Raw genomic sequence first — 20,032 nt, forward strand, 5'->3', positions numbered from 1 at the left:
AGTGCTGGGGGATGGAATGGACGGCCCCGAATCCGGACGTCCGCGGGTAGCCAACAGGGTATCCAGGCGAATCGACATGTCCACCAGTTGATCAAAGCTGAGGTTGGTGTCCCTGCAGGCCAATTCCCGACGCACGTCCTCCCTCAGGCTACATCTATAGTGGTCGATGAGGGCCCTCTCATTCCTTCCCGCGTTGGCAGCCAGCGTCCGGAAGTCCAGCGCGAACTCCTGCGCGCTCCTCCTCCCCTGTCTAAGGTGGAATAGACGCTCACCCGCCAATTTACCCTCTGGTGGATGATCGAATACTACCCGGAAGCGGCGGGTGAACTCCACATAGCTGACCGTAGCGGCGTCTATCCCACCCCACTCGGCGTTGGCCCACTCCAGCGCCTTGCCGGACAGACAGGAGATGAGGGCGGACACGCTCTCGTATCCCGAGGGCGCCGGGTGAATGGTTGCTAGGTAGAGTTCAACCTGGAGTAGGAAACCCTGGCACCAGGCCGCTGTGCCATCATAAGCCCTCGGGAGCGAGAGCCGAATCCCACTGGACCCCGGAGGTGAAACGATGGGCATCGCCGATGGTGGTGGTATCGTTGGAGGGGGTATAGGTAGACCCCCTCTTTCCCATCGCTCAATGGTGTTCTTCACCCGTTCCATGGTGGTGCCGAGAGCCTGGATCATGGCCGCTTGGTGTTCAACGCATGCCTCCATAGATCCAGCTGGCACCGCCTCTCCTGCTGACTCCATGAGAGGTGTGTGATTCTGTCAGATTGCGACGTGAATGCGGTAGGCAAAGTCAAACGCAGGACACCGAGCTACTGGAAACGATACTTTACTAACAAAGTAACCAGAATACAAAACAACCTCCAAACAGGGAGGGGAAATACCCGCACACTAGCAACTGCCGAAAATGACGAGAACAATCACACACAACACACAATGAACGACAGAGGGTTAAATAGGGAATACAATACAACATAATAGGAAACAGGTGTACACAATCAAGACAAAACAAGTCAAACACAGAAACATAGATCGGTGGCAGCTAGTACTCCGGGGACGACGAACGCCGAAGCCTGCCCGAGCAAGGAGGAGGAGCAGCCTCGGCTGATTCCGTGACACATTTTGGAACATTCGCGAGTAGGGCTACCGCCGTGTGCACATTGCTGCACCTAAAATGTGAAGAAATAATAATAACATTTTAGGCTTACGAGTGTTTTAACGATGCTTGTTTCCTACAACGGCCTAAGACGTAACATGCCACGCAGAGAGAACGGTCGCTAAGTGCATCGTTGGAGCATGTGTCGATACTGATAGGATCGAAAGAAAGAGAGTGCTCCTCTCGGATCAGCTTCCTCCATTCAAATCTTTCCTTAATAAAGGGGCAATCTGCAGTTGCTACATCTATTTTTAGACTTATAAATTTATGATATGTACCCATTAATTTATACTCTAAGTGTACAAAACATGCTCTTTCCATGACATACTGTAGACTGACCTGGTGAATACAGGTGATCCCTTATTGATGTCACCTGTTAAATCCACTTCAATCAGTGTAGATGAAGGAGATGAGACAGGTTAAAGAATGATTTGTAATCCTTGAGTCAATTGAGACATGGATTGTGTGCCATTCAGAGGGTGCCAAGCGCACCAAAGTGCCTTTGAACGGGGTATGGTAGTAGGTGCCAGGTGCACCGATTTGAGTCTGTCAAGAACTGCAACACTGCTGGGTTTTTCACGCTCAACAGTTTTCCATGTGTATCAAAAATTGTCCACCACCCAAAGGACATCCAGCCAACTTGACACAACTGTGAGAAGCATTGGAGTCAACATAGGCCAGCATCCCTGTGGAATGCTTTTCACAGACACCTTGTAGAGTCCATTCCCTGGGCGAATTGAGGCTGTTCTGAGGGCAAAAGGGGGTGCAACTCAATATTAGGAAGGTGTTCCTAAAGTTTTGTCCGCTCAGTGTAAATGCCTCATGAGCTTAGTTCAACTGTCATACCGCATCAGAACCCAAAATATAAGCTTGTTTTACTCCAATGTTTGTAAACAAAGTAAATGTAAACAAACAGTATATAGTCTCAAAACATGGTTAAAACTATAATTAGTATATAATGGACGGTCAGTCCTTGAATCCATTTATCTCTCTATGAATTTGAGAGTGGTTAAATTTCTCCAGCACCATCCCTCAGCTTTTTACTGAAAAAGGGGCGGGGATGTGCATTGTTGTTGTTTCAACTTCTGATTGCCGCTGTAACACTATAATTATTTCACAATACTGATGACGGATCAGCTCCTAGAGATATATTATTTCCTAACCTTATTGGAATATTATTCTAATGCTTACCCAATAAAAATACCCTAAATCACTGATTTGGCATATTATTTTTCACGTTAGGCTACACATCATTAAATATATTGAGACAAATTACAGACAGTAGCCCACAAGTAGCAAAATAGAACTCAATTGATTGAACATGAAATGTATTTCAATATGATTGAAATAGGCCTATAGCCTACTGTTTTTATGCAGTCATCTCGGCTTTCATTTGAAGCATATTTTTATAGCCTTCATCGCTTGTTTGTATACATTTCAAAGACATTGCAACAATTTCTAAGGTTTTACTGAGTTAAAGTTCATTTAAGGAAATCAGTCAACTGAAATAAATGAATTAGGCCCTAATCTATGGATTTCACATGACTTGGAATACAGATATGCATCTGTTGATCAAAGATTCCTTAAAGAAAAGGTAGGGGCGTGGATCAGAAAACCAGTCAGTATCCGGTGTGACCACCATTTGCCTCATGCAGCGCGACACATCTCCTTTGCATAGAGTTGATCAGGCTGTTGATTGTGGCCTGTGGAATGTTGTCCTCTGTGCGAAGTTGCTGGATATTGGTGGGAACTGGAACACACTGTCGTACACGTCGATCCAGAGCATCTCAAACAGGCTCAATGGGTAACACGTCTGGTGAGTGTGCAGGCCATGGAAGAACTGGGACATTTTCAGCTTCTAGGAATTGTGTACAGATCATTGCAACATGGGGCTGTGCATTATCGTGCTGAAACATGAGGGGATGGCGGCGGATGAACGGCACAACAACGGGCCTCAGGATCTCATCATTGTATCTCTGTGCATTCAAATTGCCATCAATAAAATGCAATTGTGTTCGTTGTCCACAGCTTATGCCTGCCCATACCATAACCCCACCGCCACCATGGGGCACTCTTTTCACAACGTTGACGTCAGCAAACCGCTCGCCCACATGACGCCATCTGCCCGGTACAGTTGAAACTGGGAGGATGTCCTGGAAATGAACATTACATTCTCTGGCAACAGCTCTTGTGGACATTCCTGCAGTCAGCAAGCCAATTGCACGCTCCCTCAAAACTTGAGACATCTGTGGCACTATGTTGTGTGATAAAGCTGCACATTTTAGAGTGGCCTTTTACTATCCCTACCACAAGGTGCACCTGTGTAATGATCATGATGTTTAACCAGCTTCTTGATGTGCCATACCTGTCAGGTGGATGGATTATCTTGGCAAACGAGAAATGCTCACAAACAGGGATGTAAACATATTTGTGCATAACATTTTGGAGAAATAAACTTTTTGTGCATATGGAACATTTCTGGGATCTTTTATTTTAGCTCATGAAACATGGGACCAACACTTTACATGTGGCGTTTATGTTTTTGTTCAGTATATTTTAGTCAGCTTTGTTCTGAAGTTATCAGCCTGTTTAGCGAAGATGTTCTGTGTATAAAGTGACGCGGGAGGGCAAAAAATGCATCTAACGACACACTTAGCTGTTCTACGAGTGGTCTGAGGCAGACGTTAGATTATGAGTGTTTTCAAGTGCAATGTTAATAACGATCGTTTTGGGAAACAGCTCGGAGATTTAACGATGCTCCTAAGAAGGCTCTACCGATAAACTTAGCCTTAAGATGCTTTTGGGAAGCCGGCCCTGATCTGTTCCATCAGCCATATTAATTGATACAGCGTATACCTCCACTACACTACTTAGATATGCATCGTGGGGATTAAGAAGTGAGTATACGCAATGCCCACTGAAAAATAAGTGGGTATATAGTGTATACCTGTGTTACCCTCCACTACACCACTGTACATATGACCTTCTAATCAGCAGGTTTGCATGGGCGGGAGTTTCGGCTTGCCTGGTTACATCAGGAGGTAAATTGGTTAATTGACCAATAACAAAAAGAGTTCCAAACCTCTCTGCCAATAACAGCTAGTTTTAAGTTCAGATCACGCCCAGACAGTCCTAGCAAAATCCTTGCTTGAGAAAAAGTGTTTTGCTAAAAAGCATTTTTTTTGTCAATTTGAATGGAAAACTATTACAGTAAGGTACTTAATTGTTACCCAGAAATGATTTGATATTGAGATAAAAATGGTTGCATTGGACCTTTAATGCTAAGTGCCAACAAGAGAGGCATCAGGTTCCATATTTAGAGTCTTTGGTATGACTGGTGATCAAACCCCCAACCTTCCGATCTCAGGGCAGACATTCTAACCACAAGGCCACTAAGGGCATGTCTACACTTGACACTTACATGCGACTTCTGCTATCAGAATACGATGAAAAAGTCTAGATGCACAAAAGTTTGTCTGATTGTGTTCACGTCAGAGAAGCATTGTGTGTGGATTTACCCTCGTTCTGGACACAATCAGGCTACCAAAAGCGCATACAATGGGTGATTTCATCAGCATTCTGCCCACAAGTCTCCAGAAAACATGTGTTTTAGGAGTGAGAGGCACCTTTTTGTAATAACGTTGGAGGAAATACGTTCATAGTGTGCGAGGAATGTGTTTGCTGGCTTCATAAATGTTAGCCAGCTAGCTATTATTTAGAAAAACTATTTTGGGGGTTTGGCTGGAGTTATATAAGATTGTTATGCTAACCCGTTTGCAATCCCTTTAGCTTTGCTAGCTAGCTTACAGGCTAGCTACAGAGGTTAGCAGTTAGCTGGATAGCTAGTTAGAGTAACTTAGAGTGAGAGACCACCTAACAAGCATATTCACACCTTTTCAGGGAGCCAATCGTGTATATTCACACCTATTCCGGGACCAATCGTATAGACACTGACTGCACAGTATTACAGATTCCTGGAATCTTGCCTGGAAGTGGCAAGTGTTGTGTATTGGAGTTGTGCCGCAGAGCATCATGGGGGTTGTATGTGTTGAGATGAGCACGTTCTAGATAAATGGTTGAACTGATTCCCGTCTCATCATTATTGAATGGTTATAAAGACGTGGTTATGAAACCCACGAGACATAACAAAAGATTGGTGTCACGCTCGTCGGGAACAGAGGAGGACCAAGGCACAGCGTTGCAGGCAAACATACTCTTTATTTAGCGATTATACGACAAAATAAACAAAACGATAACGTGACAGTACACGGTCTAACACAAACCAACTAGAAACAAGATCCCACAACTAATGTGGGAAAACAGCCTCTATAAGTATGGCTCCCAATCAGAGACAACCAGCCACAGCTGACACTCGTTGCCTCTGATTGGGAACCACTCTGGCCAACACAGAAATATAATACATAGATCTACACACCCTGGCTCAACATAACAGTGTCCCCAGAGCCAGGGCGTGACAGTATCCCCCCCTAAAGGCGCGGACTCCGACCGCGTCAACCAAATACCACAGGGGAGGGACCGGGTGGGCACTCCGCCTAGGCGGTGGATCCGGCTCCGGGCCTGATCCCCGCTCCCTCTCCAACCCCCCAAAGTACCCCTGGTCCGGTCTGACCCCGCTGGCCAGAGCTGGACTGCACACTGGTGGAGCGGATTGCTCTAGCTCCGGCGTGAAGCATCTGATCGGTGCCGGACCAGGCACCGGTGGAACAGGCACGGGACGTGCCGGACTGACGACGCACACCACTGGCTTGGTGTGGGGAACAGGCACGGGCCGTGCCGGACTGACGACGCACACCACTGGCTTGGTGTGGGGAGCAGGAGCGGGCCGGACCGGGCTGGCGACGCGCCCCATTGGCTTGGTGCGGGGAGCAGGAGCGGGCCGGACCGGGCTGGCGACGCGCACCATTGAATTGGTGCGGGGAGCAGGAAAGGGCCGGACCGGGCTGGCGACGCGCACCATTGGCTTGGTGCGGGGAGCAGGAGCGGGCCGGACCGGGCTGGCGACGCGCCCCATTGGCTTGGTGCGGGGAGCAGGAGCGGGCCGGACCGGGCTGGCGACGCGCACCATTGGCTTGGTGCGGGGAGCAGGAAAGGGCCGGACCGGGCTGGCGACGCGCCACATTAGCTTGGTGCGGGGAGCAGGAAAGGACCGGACCGGGCTGGCGACGCGCCCCATTGGCTTGGTGCGGGGAGCAGGAAAGGGCCGGACCGGGCTGGCGACGCGCAACATAGGCTTGGTGCGGGGAGCAGGAACAGGCCGGGCCGGGCTGGCGACGCGCACCATAGGCTCGGTGCGGGGAGCAGGAACAGGCCGGGCCGGGCTGACGACACGCACCACAGGCTCGATGCGAGGAACAGGAACAGGCCGGACCGTACTGGGGACACACACCACTGGCCCTATGCAGGGATCAGGAACGGGCCGGACCGGACTGGTAACACATCCCAGTACCTCTCGCCGTGCCTCCACACTTTCCTTCCCCTTTAATACCAGTGGCACCCGTAACCTGGCGGCCTCCTCTGCCAACCCGCTGGACCGCTCTATCGCGGCCTCCTGCTGCCCCGACGTCCACGTCGTGAGCCCCCCCCTAAAAAATTCTGGGTGTCTCTCCTCCCCGTGGACCAGGCCTCCCTAGTTCTCGCCAGACTCTCACCCCACTGCTCCAAAGTCCAACCACTCTGCTCTTCACTTGGCTTGGCCCAGTCGAGACTCTTAATCCATTGCTCCATAGACCAGCCTCTCTGCTCTTCACTTGGCTGGGCCCAGTCGAGACTCCTACTCCACTGATCCCAGGTCCATCCTCTCTCCTCTTCACGCTGCTTGGTCCTGTCTTGGTGGGATCTTCTGTCACGCTCGTCGGGAACAGAGGAGGACCAAGGCGCAGCGTTGCAGGCAAACATACTCTTTATTTAGCGATTATACGACAAAATAAACAAAACGATAACGTGACAGTACACGGTCTAACACAAACCAACTAGAAACAAGATCCCACAACTAATGTGGGAAAACAGCCTCTATAAGTATGGCTCCCAATCAGAGACAACCAGCCACAGCTGACACTCGTTGCCTCTGATTGGGAACCACTCTGGCCAACACAGAAATATAATACATAGATCTACACACCCTGGCTCAACATAACAGTGTCCCCAGAGCCAGGGCGTGACAATTGGTGAAGAGTAAGTCTGAATTTACAGTGACTATTCTGTCCAGAAGAAGTCGGTTTTAAAACTGTTATCTTCCGTGGTACAGTCACAGCTAATGTTAGCACAGCGTATTGCTAACAGAGGCAAGTGCATAGTCGAGCTTGCTAAGAGACAGAGTTAGCATCGTCAAGGCAAAAAAGGATTTGATACGGACGTCGGAGCGGGAAAACAATGTGATTGAAAAGAGAGGAATGTACAGTGAGGAAAGAAAAGAGAGGAATGTACAGTATCTTTTGGAATTAAAAACAGCTAAATGAGCGAACTTGAGGATGAAACGTCAGTGAGTGAAGTGAATGAAGATCACGTGACTGAGGAAAATATTGCCATGGTTGAGGACAATATTGAAGTGCGTGACAATCAGGAGCTTATTGAGAAATGAAAAATGACTGTAATTGTTGGAAACATTGGACACTTTGATGAAAGTATTGAGCAGTGGAGCTCATATACAGAACGGTTTGACTATTTTGTTCTTGCAAATGACATTGATGATGACAAGATTGTGCCAACATTTTTTGGGTTATGGGGCCAAAGACATTTAATTTACTACGCAGCCTGCAACAGCCAGACAGGCCAGGTAATAAGGCATACAGTATGGGGATATTGTGGAAATACTGAAAGGACACTTTTTACCAAAACCACTAGTTATTGCTGAAAGGTTTAGGTTCCACAGAAGAAATCAGGAAGAGGGAGAAACAGTGACAATGTTTTCTGCTGCGTTAAATAAACTATCAGAGCACTGAGTTTAATGATGTTCTAAATGACACCATTAGAGACAGACTAAAATGTGGGCTACGGAGTGAAGCTACACAAAAGAGACTATTGACAAAGTAATCTGAGCTTGGCAAAGGCCATTGAAGTCAGTGTGTCCATGGAACTAGCTGCTAAAGAGGCTCGGGATGACACGCCCTGATCTGTTTCACCTGTCTTGTGCTTGTCTCTACCCTCCACCAGGTGTCTCCCATTTGTCCCCATTATCCCCTGTGTATTTATACCAGTGTTTTCTGTTTGTCTGTTGCCAGTTCGTGTTGTCCCGTCAAGGCCTACCAGCGTGTTCCCGTGTTTCCTGTGCTCTAGTTTTTGCTTTTCCTAGTCTTCCCAGTTCTGACATTTCTGCCTGTCCTGACCCCGATCCTGCCTGCCGTCCTGTACCTGCCTGACTCTGATTTAGATTACGACTCTTTGCCTGCCTTGACTTACCTTTTGCCTGCCCCTTGTACTATAATGAACTCTGAGACTCGTACTATCCGCCTCCTGTGTCTGCATCTGGGTCTTAGCCTGAGACGTGATAGTACGAGCTGGCAATGACTGACCCAGCAGACTCGGACCAGCTCAGAGACGCCGTCTCCTCCCATGGAGCCACCATTGGAGGACTCAAGGAGTTACTTCACAACCTTATGGAAGGATTCCAGACCTTTGCGGAACGCCATGACCGTGCTTTCCATACAGTGCTGAAGAAAGTCCACGGATTGTCTATTAGGCTGCCAGCCACTACCGTAATTCCACTGACTCTCAGCAAACGCTTCTTCCCAGCCTACCCTGGTGTCCCAAGAACCTTGCTTACCTCCTCCGGAGTGCTACGCTGGAGATTCTGGAACCTGTCGGGGTTTTCTCTCCCAGTGCTCCCTCATCTTCGATCTTCGTTCCCCTCGGACCGCTCAAAGATAGCGTACCTCATAATGCTGATGTCCCGGAGGGCATTTGCCTTTGCTACGGCGGTGTGGGAGCAACAGTCCACCGTTTGCCTCAGTCTGGAGGAGTTTGTGGCGGAGGTAAGAAAAGTGTTCGATTCTCTGTTGTCCGGGAGAGAGGCTGCTCGCCAGCTGCTCCAACTATGCCAAGACCGCCGTAGTGTGGCAGACTACACTCTGCGGCACTGTCACATGTCAATCCATCATTGGCCAGCCAACTAGCTTGTGATGCTAGTCCATATGGTGTTGGAGCAGTCGTGTCCCATATCATGCATTCCGGTGAAGAGAAGCCGATCGCTTTCGCATTGAGGACATTAAACAATGCAGAAAGTAACTACACACAGATCATTTTTTGGAGTGCGTAAGTTTCACCAGTATCTATATGGGAGGAAGCTCACCCTTCTTTCAGATCATCGTCTGCTGACGAGCATCTTTGGACCGCATACTGGGATTCCGTTGCTTGCTGCAAGCAGAATGTAAAGGTAGGCTTTGTTGTTGTCAGCTCACACCTACAACATCAAATACCGCAAGTCAGAACTGCACTGCAACGCAGGTGGACTTTCCAGGTTACCGCTATCTGTGGTTAAGCCGGAGTCACAAGTTGACATCTTCTACTTCAGATAAGTGGAAAATGCACCAGTCACTTCAACACAAGTGCGGAGAAACACCAGAAACGACCTGGTGTTATCTGAAGTGATGAACATCATCATCAAAGGACGGGGTGATGAAAGAAAGGTCTGGATCTGAGGCAGGGACTGGCTCACTGGCTGGGGCTACGGGTTACCAAATCAAACCATAGACAACACAACCATCATAGAACGACCTAGCATTAGCTAGCCACTGAACGACCTAGCGTTAATATTTGGAGAGGCTTTCTCTCCGTTGGGACAGACGCGAACTGGCTGAATCGATTCAGTGGCTAGCTTTGCACTTAACTGGCTAACAGTAGCTACTAAGGGTAAGCTATAACCTACATTGATTTTTGTTTTGTTTTTACATACTGGTAACCAGAGTCGTTCAAGGGAATTCGAGACATGGGTGACTAGCTAACGTTAGCTTGGCTCTCTGTGTGTTCGTGCCGTGGGAGGAGGGGTTAGTTCGTTGGCAGAGAGCAATGGCTAGCTAGTATGCTAACTATTCTAGCTAACTAACTGGCTGAATAAATTGACAACATACTCACTCAAACTGTCAAAACTACCCCAAAACTTTACACAACGTTAGACACGGACACGAATGATCTGCTTGACGTGTTAACACACTGGTGGTTTGTTGTAACCAAGTATTGGTGCTAAACCGTGTTATTGGAGGCTGGCATGCTAGTTGGCTTTGGCGTCATATGATTTGATGTACCAAGTTAGCTAGCTGAATAAACTAAGTTAGAGTCTATTCCTAGAAACATTGAACCGCTGTAGTTTATAACAATTATAATTTCTAAAGTGGAAGTTGGGAGAGTTATATTTGAGTGTTTCAGTGAAACGTAAGTGAGGGAGGCCCCGCTCTCTCGCTTTCCCAGATGTTTAGTTCATTTCATTACGATCTCCTTTGCATTATTGTAGCCTTTCTCTGTAGCCTGTCAACTATGTGTCTGTCTATCCCTGTTCTCTCCTCTCTGCACAGGCCATACAAACGCTTCACACCACGTGGCTGTTGCCACTCTAATCTGGTGGTCCCTGCGCACAGGACCCACGTGGAGTTACAGGTCTCTGGCAGCCTCTGGAACTGCCGTTCTGCTGCCAACAAGGCAGAGTTAATCTCAGCCTATGCTACCCTCCAGTCCCTCGACTTCTTGGCGCTGACTGAAACATGGATTACCACAGAAAACACTGCTACACCTACTGCTCTTTCCTCGTCTAACCATGTGTTCTCGCATACCCCGAGAGCATCTGGTCAGCGCGGCGGTGGCACAGGAATCCTCATCTCTCCAAAGTGGACATTCTCTCTTTTCCCCTGACCATTCTGTCTATCTCCTCATTTGAATTCCATGCTGTCACAGTCACTAGCCCATTCAAGTTTAACATCCTTGTCATTTATCGCGCTCCAGGTTCCCTTGGAGAGTTCATCAATGAGCTTGACGCCTTGATAAATTCCTTTCATGAGGATGGCTCACCCCTCACAGTTCTGGGTGACTTTAACCTCCCTACGTCTGCCTTTGACTAATTTCTCTCTGCCTCCTTCTTTCCACTCCTTTCCTCTTTTGACCTCACCCTCTCACCGCCCCCCCCCCTACTCACAAGGCAGGCAATACGCTTGACCTCATCTTTACTAGATGCTGTTCTTCTACTAATCTCACTGCAACTCTCCTCCAAGTCTCCGACCACTACTTTGTATCCTTTCCTCTCTCGCTCTCCTCCAACACTACTCACTCTGCCCCTACTCAGATGGCAATGTGCCGTCGCAACCTTCGCTCTCTCTCTCCCGCTACTCTCTCCTCTTCCATCCTATCATCTCTTCCCTCTGCTAAATCCTTCTCCCTCCGATCTCCTGATTCTGCCTCCTCAACCCTCCTCTCCTCCCTTTTGACTCTCTATGTCCCCTATCCTCCCGGCCGGCTCGGTCCTCCCCTCCAGCTCCGTGGCTTGACGACTCATTGCAAGCTCACAGAAGAGGGCTCCGAGCGGAAATGGAGGAAAACTAGACTCCCTGTGGACCTGTCATCTTTTCACTCCCTCCTCTCTACATTCTCTTTCTGTTTCCACTGCTAAAGCAACTTTCTACCACTCTAAATTTCAAGCCTCTAACCCTAGGAAGCTCTTTGCCACCTTCTCCTCCCTGCTGAATCCTCCTCCTCCTCCCCCTCCCTCCTCCCTCTCTGTGGATGACTTCGTCAACCATTTTGAAAAGAAGGTTGACAACATCCGATCTTCATTTATTAGGTCAAATTACACCACTGGTCCAGCTCACACTGCCCTACCCTATGCTTTGACTTCTTTCTCCCCTCTCTCTCCAGATGAAATCTTGCGACTTGTGACGGCCGGCCGCCCAACAACCTGCCCGCTTGACCCTATCCCCTCCTCTCTTCTCCAGACCATTTCCGGATACCTTCTCCCTTACCTCACCTCGCTCATCAACTCATCCTTGACCGCTGGCCATGTCCCTTCCGTCTTCAAGAGAGCGAGAGTTGCACCCCTCCTCAAAAAACCTACACTCGATCCCTCCGATGTCAACAACTACAGACCAGTATCCCTTCTTTCTTTTCTCTCCAAAACTCTTGAGCGTGCCGTCTCTAGCCAACTCTCCTGCTATCTCTCTCAGAATGACCTTCTTGATCCAAACCAGTCAGCTTTCAAGACTGGTCATTCAACTGAGACTGCTCTTCTCTGTGTCACATAGGCTCTCTGCACTGCTAAAGCTAACTCTCTCTCCTCTGCTTTTATCCTTCTAGACCTATCCGCTGCCTTTGATACTGTGAACCATCAGATCCTCCTCTCCACCCTCTCCGAGTTGGGCATCTCCGGCGCTGCTCACTCTTGGATTGTGTCCTACCTGACAGGTCGCTCCTACCAGGTGGCGTGGCGAGAATCTGTCTCCGCACCACGTGCTCTCACCACTGTTGTCCCCCAGGGCTCAGTTCTAGGCCCACTCCTATTCTCTCTATACACCAAGTCACTTGGCACTGTCATATCCTCACATGGCCTCTCCTATCATTGCTACGCAGATGACACACAATTAATTTTCTCCTTTCCCCTTCTGATAACCAGGTGGCGAATCGCATCTCTGCATGTCTGGCAGACATATCAGTGTGGATGTCGGATCACCACCTCAAGCTGAACGTCGGCAAGACGGAGCTGCTCTTCCTCCCTGGGAAGGACTGCCCGCTCCATGATCTCGCCATCACGGTTGACAACTCCATTGTGTCCTCCTCCCAGAGTGCAAAGAGCCTTGGCGTGACCCTGGACAACACCCTGTCGTTCTCTGCTAACATCAAAGCGGTGACCCGATCCTGCAGGTTCATGCTCTACAACATTCACAGAGTACGACCCTACCTTACACAGAAAGCCCAACATCACCCAACATCACTCAGTTGAATGCGGTGAAGACATCCAGAAGCTTTTCCACAATCCAACTTGTGCCTGGAAAAAATGGACTGGTACTCAGCTATGAGCTGGATGAGTTTCTTCTTACCAGCAGGAGACACTTGACAGGAGTCGACATCAATATCAGTCAAACCTAAGTCACGTAAGACTGACTGCTTGAACTGTCAGGTCCGTCAGTATCTTGAAGTTGGCTGGAACCGTCATCAGTCAGTGTCAAGTCATCTTGGCAGTCAGTGAGTATATCAGCCGTTCTCTGCACTTGCTGCTGAAAAGCTGCTGATTAATCATCATTCACACACGAACAGTCAAAGTCCTCTAGAGCCATGCAAGGAAAGACATCGGCTAGAGTGGCGTTTCGTCTCAATGTCACTGTCTTCTGAGAAGGGTTTATCACTCTAGCAGGGAGCCGCCCATCCCCCGCAATAGAGCTACTGTCCTCCCTACCAGGATTGACCTTGGTGTTGACCTTGAACTGCTGGGCTCAATGAGAACAGCACTGCCTGCTGATAGATTCTGAGTGTTTCATAGTCTGCCTCAGACTAAGTGCTCCTGCATAGGCTCTAGAGTCACAAACCCCATTTAATCTCACAGTTCCAGCTTTGTCAGGTACTTCACTGTCTCTCCATCTCTCCACATTAGCCATCATGTTGATTAGCTTGCTCTCCTCACCCCCATCACACACAGGAGTATAAACTCTCTTCCAGAGATCTCCATTAGTCTTCAGGTGGCGAATCAAGTGTTTTAGGAGATTGCTGCCCAAGATGAGGTCATCACTCTGGCCTTCAACCACCAGTGTAGGCACGGCAACTCTACAGCCGTACACCTCCATCTCCAGCTCACATACTCCCGAAGGCCTCGTCTTCAACCCACCACAACCAACCAAGACTACCTCTGTAGGACTCAATTATGGACTTTTCAACACTCCTGCATGCAACAGTTCAGGTAAGACCCTACAGCTCAAGGTACAAGCCATGGACCCACTGTCAAGCATAGCTCTCACTTCTACTTCTCCTCCTATTAACACCTTGGCATAGAATAAATCATCATATGGGGAAAGTCTCTGTGTGTTCTGCATTATGATACTCTTCTCAGTCTCCATTTCATCACAAACACTTTTATATACAGACTCCAAATCAACAGCTCTCACCGATGGGGACTCTACAAAATGCCCAACACTCTCCCCTTCTACATGCAGGCCTGCTAGTTTCTCGGGAGCTGAGCAGTGATTACTGTAGGGACTCCACCAGCTGTGCTCAGAGCTGTGGCCTTGGGGCACTGAGAGCTTGTTGGCCAGCTACATGACAAAGAAAGCAGAGGTGATTGGCCCTGCAGTGAAAGTAAGTATCATGTTCAGCATCCCCGCACACGTTACATGGCCCATCAGACTTCAATTTGCTCCTATTCTCTTTTTGGAACTTATGGTCAGACTGTTGTGGCCTCTGCTCCAGCACACGCTCCAGCATTGCAAGGATACGTTCCATCGGCTCAGCTGAGCCCTGAATAGTCTGGGCTGGAGAAGGCAACGCATTAGGTACTTCCATGTGGGGCCTCACAGCAGGCATGGTGATTGGCATGACAGCACCAACTTCCTGCTTCATTGTTGCGATGGCTGGAGTCACCTTAGATAAGTGAGAGTACCTCTGCTCCCTCCTGTATTCATCCAACCTCTCATGAACATCTGCAGCGGTCCACTGCTGTAATGGTTTGCACTTAAAGATAAGCGACAGTTCGGCGTTAGGGCAATGTCTGATGAACATGACTGTGAGCTCACGAGATGGGTCTTCAACACTTTTTTTCTGTCTCTTTAGACAATCTTCAGCAAACTCCATAGCCCTGTTCAGTCTGAGCCAATAGTCCAATGGTTGTTCATCAGTCAGAGGTAATGTGGCATAAAAGTCAGCGAGGGGCATGCTTGAAAAAGCAGTGTCACTAAAATGTTGTTTCAGTATGTCAAAGATGGGACTCGGGCCTTTGGATAAATCAACGGAGGGATTGTTGCATATGCCCACTTTAACAACATCACGGGCCCTTCCCATAAGCCTACCCATAACCTAATCTGCTTGGTCCATCACAGATACGCCCCTCTTACGCATGTAAACCATGACCATATCCTCCCACTCATGCACTGTGCACTTTTCAGAGCCATCCCCCCGAAAGTACACCGGTTCCCTGATATCAGACTTCAATACCAGGTTCAGGCCTGACACATCCATACCCCTAGAGCTGCATGCATTTCCCATAACATTGTCACCAACATGTCCAACAATTGCCTTTGACTCCAAACAGGAGGTAATGTTCTCCCCAATGGAATGACCAATCTGCTGTACTCCCCAATGGAATGACCAATCTGCTGTACTATGTCTGCTATGAAATCCATGGAGACCTCCCCACTCCCTGCATTTGGCAAAACTCTTTCATACACATCCTTGGGCATTTCCATGGGTAAACTATCATCAAAACTCCCAAAACCCTCCAGTTTAGGCATAGGTGTATTAGCAACTGGAATTTTGGCTGAACCCCTACCAACAGATGGTGACAGATTAAATGTCAGGAAACCCCTACCTCTCCCAACACCTTCCATTTTAACAAATGGAAATCAACACACTAATAAAAATGTAAGCGCCCTCTTGTGGCGAAATGCGATATTGCCATAAACTGCACCAGCAACCTCTTATCTGATTCTTCAACCGCAACCACAGCAAAGTTCTGAGATGGAAATCCAGCAAAGGATGATCCGATCCAGAAGAACGGTCACGGCACCACTGTAACAGTACTCTTCTTGCGTTGTGTACAATCAATCATCAACACGAACTCCATTTTGTAACACCAGTCATGGAGCTTTATTCTGATAGGAACAGCACAAAATTGCACGTCATGCAATACATGGCTCACCATCCAACTCTGCACTCACGCACTGTACAAAATATACAAACCCCCCACAGACACAGTAAGTTGCTAGCTAGTATTAGCTGGAATTCTCTACAACAAAATGCACAACAAATATTCCCCCCAAAAACACTGCATCTTATGTGTGATGTTCGAATAACATTTACAAACAAATTGATATAAATTATACATTTACATCATCACTTGGGAGTATAAAAATCACTTTTGATGTACAGTTCTTTGCAACCAACAATTTACAGCTGGTTTGGTGCTTGTTCACTGGGACGATTCTAACTGAAACATCCTCCCTCGTAAGCAAGCTACGCCAACCAGCCAATAAGATGCCATGTTGAGTAGGTGAAGGCAAGACAAAACCAAAAACCCATTGGCTTAACCATGAAGTGGCATTGGGAATCACCAATATAACCCTGGTACACGTGTGTGTGTGTGTGCACGTGCGTGTCGGGGTGGAAGGAGTGTGTATGGGGATGGGGCATGCACAGTAGGCTATGCTAGGCATGTATGCTTGTTAGGCGAGAGATGGGTACTTGCGCCCATGGACTTTGTGTGATTGACACAGCTCCCTAAACTCAGTAGCTCAGTTGGACTTGAGAGGTGAGGCATTAAGATGAGAAATATGGAATTACCTCGCAAAGCCGCATGTAGAGTTGAGTTTGCTCAATTTGATCAGCAATGAAGAATCAATTCGGCTTAATTGGGAAAACATCTAGGCTATTCTGTGACAACCACTCGTTTCGTGTTTATGCATCAGCATTTGCATAGCTGCATCGCTTAAAACTATTTTAATCTACAGTCAAAGTAATTGGAGTGAAGCGCTCGCTCAAGAAGGTAGGCTTTTCCCCTAATGTTTTGCTGTTATTGTTGCATGGGTCAACAACTGTCAATGAATCGAATGCATATTCTTAGAAGTAGCCTAATATTGCATTACCTTTGTAAAGTATATTTTTTCATCCGCAAGATTCTAGAGGCATGCAAGCAGCTGTGCCTCGTGGTTTCTAATATCGTGGGTTTTAGAACCAAACGTTTATCTGCAGTTATTGGAGTATATTTTGTTTCACCTGTAAATTAAAGTAGCCTTGCTCTCAAGAAGAGAACATTTTGGTCGCAATACATTTTAATATAAATAGATTTCTGGGACGAAACGATCTCTAAACAGCAATTACAGAGATAAATTCACAGATATTGAATGACTTTTACTTGAATACAATGAGGCATTTGCAGAAAAAAAGGTTAATGTTGGGTTGGTAGGCTATATCAGTCAGAATAAATATTTTCCATCTAAAATTCACTGTAGAAAATATTCATTTTAAGGGTATTAAAGAGTAGTCTATTTGTCTTCCCCTCATTGAAATCCCCATGCCACCTCAAGTGGCAGTTTTGCAAATCAGTTACACTTGAGAGAGGGAGAGGGAGAGTTTTTCTAATTTGTATTTTTAAGCCAGTAACTAGGTTTCCATTCAATTGGAGACAGATTTTCATGCGAATATTCTAGAATCCGCATAAAGAAAACATGCGCATTTTCCAACCAGTGTTATGTTTCCTTCAAATGGACTTGTTGCGGATAAAAATCAGGACGTGATGAGGTAGTGCACAGAAAATGTACTTTTTCGCTTAAGTTTTCACGCACTGAATAAAATTCTGAAGTTCCATGTGTTTCCATCGCATTTTCAACTCTACGGATAGTTTTGTCACAAACTGTTGCATTAAATAGCAAATGTGCCTACTCTGGTCTTGGCACCTGCGCTCTAGCCAACAGCTTGCAGATACAGTGCAGGTAGACTGTGCGGGTTGTCAAATCTACATTATTGGATTATTATGGATAAGAGCAAGAATATTTGTATTCGTTAACATGCAGACATAATTTACAAACAAAGCATTTGTGTTTAGTGAGTCCTCCAGATCAGAGGCAGTAGGGATGACCAGGGATGTTCTCTTGATAAGTGCTTGAGTTGGACCATTTTCCTGTCCTGCTAAGCATTCAAAATGTAATGAGTACTTTTGGGTGTCAGGGAAAATGTAGTGAAGTAAAAGTAAAAGTTGTCAAAAATATAAATAGTAAAGTACAGATATCAAAAACAAACTACTTAAGTAGTACTTTAAAGTATTTTTACTTAAGTACTTTACACCACTGTGGGTATGCGTAACAATACACAGGTTGGCATTTAGCCAGGAGTGGTGTGAACTGGCCAAGGATGCATGGTTTCAGTCTCAGGTAGCCTTACTGGGTAGTGCTGCTGTTGAATGGAAATCTTCTATCTTGTATTTGAGGTGAAGAGGGAATGAAAGGAGATAGACACAGCTTTGACTCCTTCTTTAGCCCGTGCAAGTCAATAACCCTGTCAGGTGAGATGAGTACAGAGGTGGTGTGTCAGAGAAAATGGTCTACCTCAACTGCCACGCTGTTCAATGTTACTCTAGGCTTTCTGAGCTGCTACAGAGATAGAAGCTCTGTGCTGAAAGCCATTGCCGCTATAGTCAGAAATAACAAACGCTAAATATGAAAAGTTCAGTACATGGGTAGGTATCTGCACCAATTTACACTTGACAACTTTACATGGAAAAATGCATTTTACAACTCTACTAGTCTAGTGAGAACTGAGGAGTCAAACTGTAAATACTCTTCACTGTCCTTGATAGAAGATGACATTGGCATAACAATGTGTTGCTCCAGGCGCCATGGGTGATTCCTCATGAAACTAGAACAAAAGGAGACCATGATTTTAGGAATTTTCACAGAACATAATCCATAGAACAGTCCTTTGGAGGAAGGTGAACCCTTGCAACAAAAAACCATTATGTGCGTTTAGAAAAATTCTGATATTGACAAATACACTATATATACAAAAATATGTGGACACCCCTTCAAATTATTGGATTTGGCTATTTCAGCCACACCCATTGCTGATGGGTGTATAAAATCGAGCATACAGCCATGCAGTCTCCATAGACAAACATTGTCAGTAGAATAGCCTTACTGAAGAGCTCAGTGACTTTCAACGTGGCACCGTCATAGGATGCCACCTTTCCAACAGTGCTGTTATTGTGAGGTGGAAACATCTAGGAGCAGAAGTGGAAACGGCTCAGCTGCGAAGTGGTAGGCCACATAAGCTCACAGAATGGGACCGCCGAGTGCTGAAGCCTAATAAAATTAGTCTGTCCTTGGTTGATACACTCACTACCAAGTTCCAAACTGCCTCTGGAAGCAACGTCAGCACAAGAACTGTTGGTCGGGAGCTCCATGACCAATGCCAAGCGTCGGCTGGAGTTGTGTAAAGCTAGCCGCCATTGGACTCTGGAGCAGTGGAAACGCGTTCTCTGGAGTGATGAATCACGCTTCACCATCTGGCAGTCCGAAGGACGAATCTGGGTTTGGCGGATGCCAGGAGAACGCTACCTGCCCCAATGCATAGTGCCAACTGTAAAGTTTGGTGGAGGAGGAATAGTGGTCTGGGGCTGTTTTTCATGGTTCGGGCTAGGCCCCTTAGTTCCACTGAAGGGAAATCTTAATGCTACAGCATATAATGACATTCTAGACGATTCTGTGCTTCAAACATTGTGGCAACAGTTTGGGGAAGGCCCTTTCCTGTTTCAGCATAACAATGCCCCCATGCACAAAGCGAGGTCCATACAGAAATGGTTTGTCAAGATCGGTGTGGAAGACTGGCCTGCATAAAGCCCTGACCTCAACCCCATCGAACATCTTTGGGATAATTTGGAACGGAACGCCGACTGCGAGCCAGGCTTAATTGCCCAACATCAGTGCTCGACCTCACTAATGCTCTTGTGGCTGAATGGAAGCAATTCCCCACAGCAATGTTCCAACATCTAGTGGAAAGCCTTCCCAGAAGAGTGGAGGCTGTTATAGCAGCAAAGAGGGGACCAACGCCATATTAATGCCCATGATTTTGGAATGAGATGTTTGACGAGCAGGTGTCCACATACTTTTGGTCATGTACTGTATTTATATTTTTGGGGGGAATGTCTATACCACATTCCCAAATTATACTATACACAATTATACTTGC

Source organism: Coregonus lavaretus, assembly GCF_964263955.1.
Source record: "Coregonus lavaretus genome assembly, chromosome: 17".
NCBI classification, from domain to species: domain Eukaryota; kingdom Metazoa; phylum Chordata; class Actinopteri; order Salmoniformes; family Salmonidae; genus Coregonus; species Coregonus lavaretus.